The sequence below is a fragment of the Rattus rattus genome, chromosome 1, assembly GCF_011064425.1.
Source record: "Rattus rattus isolate New Zealand chromosome 1, Rrattus_CSIRO_v1, whole genome shotgun sequence".
Classification (NCBI taxonomy): Eukaryota; Metazoa; Chordata; class Mammalia; order Rodentia; family Muridae; genus Rattus; species Rattus rattus.
The window spans coordinates 73,508,502-73,511,315 of NC_046154.1; the positions used below are offsets into that span (position 1 = coordinate 73,508,502).

The 2,814-nt window shown below is 40.4% G+C and overlaps 1 pseudogene; it reads left to right on the forward strand.

Annotated features, from left to right (window-relative positions):
- The first annotated feature begins 998 nt into the window (after positions 1–998).
- LOC116888178 lies at positions 999–2,593 on the forward strand (annotated as a pseudogene).
- Positions 2,594–2,814: the final 221 nt, after the last annotated feature.

Here is a 2,814-nt window from a genome sequence, read left to right on the forward strand (position 1 = left end):
CATATCCATAGATAGATGTATTATAATTATTATGTACATATGTATATAATGTACGTTTTAAACACACACATACACACATATAATATTTATATATGCTAACATTGAAGATAAAGGATACCATGATATTGAGAGAAAACAGGAAAGATACATGATAAAGGGGTTGGCTGGAGAAAAGAAAATGTGGAAAATGACATAATTATAGTTTAACTTCAAAAATAAATGATATATTATTTTAAATTATCTGTCTGTTAAACTGATTACTTCTTGGTATCTTCTTTAAGTAAACACTTAGGTTAGAGAATAAAATTTGATACTGTTCACACCTAGTTGTAATCATTATTTTCTGTACTAGGGAGGTGTATTATAAGAAAATAATATCTTTCCTAATAACGCAGAGGAGGATGAAGCTAAATTTTCACAATAACAGGACTCTCAAAGTAGGTTTTGGGTAAGAACAAACCTTAGTTTATTTTTGCTGTTGTGCATGACATCTACTATGTTTTGTATACATATTTTACTTCCTATGATGATATGATATTGTCATTATTCTGACTTAGGCCATGTACAGGTGACAAAGGTATTTTATTTTCAAGTCAACCTGAACTTCCCTTGGAAGCCTTTAACTAGCTCTCCTAGAAACCTTTGTTTCTCTGTAGACAAGTCTACTAGGTCTTGAACTAGAACCATTTGTTGTTGTTGATGGCTTGATTTGCAATCATTCAGGATGTGTGTGTGTGTGTGTGTGTGTGTGTGTGTGTGTGTGTGTGTGTGTGTGTGTGTGTGTGCAATAGAGTATCACATTGTATCCCTGCCTGGCCTTGACTTTAGTATGTACATTGGGCTACTTTGGAACTCACAGATGTCTGTTTGCATTTTCGTCCCAAGCACAGACACAAAAGGATTAAGCCACAATGACCAGCTTGAAATGTTTAATGAATGAACATTTATGGGCTGTGGGGGCTTTGGTGAGTCACATGTGGTCCACTTCAAGGTGGCGGATGCAGGAGCCAAGTGAACATGAAGGGAAGCCAACATGTGGTAGAGTTACTAGCCAAAACATCCTAGTGTTTGGCCTCATAAACTAATTACTTTCCCAAAGAAGCATAAGAAGGAAAAAGACTGGAAGTCATTCCAAGAAGATATAGCTGAAATACAACATGCTGAAGAATTTCTTATCAAACAAGAATCCAAAGTGGCTCAATTAGACACTTTTCGGTGTCCTTGTTACTAAAGAATTTTGATAAGCTAAATGTAAGAATAACACACTATACACCTATTCCTTGTAGTTCAAGTTCTCTGAAGAGGGAGATGGAGGACTGTATCAGGACAGGTTTCATTAATCTTGTCAAGCCCTCTAACCCCTCTTCCCATGAGGTGGTACCCTGGATCCGATGAATACTTCCGGTAGAGAAGTCTGACCACCGTGGCACACAGGATCCCAAAGTGACTGGTTGTTTAATTGTGTGCATTGAACGAGTCACTTGTTTGGTAAAATTACAGCAGAGTGTAGGCAAAGGGAATGTTAGAATTGTCTGGCTGAACAATTGCAGGGGGTACTCAGCTTTCTAGGGCCCTAGAAACTCTTGACAGGTACCCTGTTTCAGCGACCCCCACTTATTACTCCAGTAAAGAGGCAGCTTCGAGTTAGGACTATCTAAGAGAGCAAAATGATAGAATATGATCCTGAAAGAAATTAGGAATCTTTTGCGTGAGCTGTGAAGCTAGCTGGCACCTACATTCGGACACTATGTGTACACCGTGGCTTGTTACTTGGAGTTGGTGGTCAGATGCAGGAACTTTGGAGGGTGCATTCTGGAGTCATGAGTGAAAAGGACCACATGGTGATGATGCATGATGTACTTGATGCTCAGAGACTGTATCATAACCGTAAGGATGAGAGTTACTTGCAGCGTGTTTACCCTTTAGAAAAGCTGTTGACATCACATAAACGTCTGGCTATGAAAGATGAATGCAGTGGATGCAATCTGCTAGGGGGCAGAGATCATGCTCCCTGGTGTTCCTCAATATTAGATGACATTAAGGTCAACCAGGAGATTGTGGTCATTACCACTAAGGGGGAAGTTATCAGCATGGCTATCACATTGATGACTACAGTAGTGATTTCTACCTGTAACCATGGTATAATAGGCAAGATAAAGAGGGTGATCATGGAAAGAAACACTTATCCTCGCAAGTGGGGTTTAGGACCAAAGGCAAGACAGAAGAGGATGATGATCAAGCAAGGCCTTCTGGACAAGCATGGCAAACCCACAAACAGTACCCATGCCACATAGAAAAAGGATTTCATTGCCTATGATTCTGGCAAGAAAGCACTGGTTGCTGAAGCAGTACAAGCTCCTCAGTTAGCTGCTGAAGCAGTGAACCTCATAAAATGGAAGCTGAATAGTGAGAGTGAAAGTGGTGAGACCCCTTCAACAGTACCCAGTTGAAGAAGGAAAAGGAGAATAAGAAGAAGGATTAAAAAGTCCAAAATGCTGCTAGAACGTGGTGGCGATGCTGGAGATGGGGACAGCGATACTATCAGAAAGAAAAGGAGAAGCAGGTGAAAGTAGTAGAAGAGATGTCTGAATAGTATAAGCCAGTTCTGGAAGCATTGTGTCCAGCTGGAAGGAGAATAACAGCCTTATTGAAAACAGTTCTGGTACACTATTAGCTGCCACTTGTGACTTCAGTGGTTAGTTGGTATGGCCATCTCATCCTGTCCTGCCCTGTTTTGAGGATAAAATCAGTTCTTTGCCACCAACACCTGTGCTTGCTTGAGGAAGCCACACCATTAGATATGGCACTCCCTAG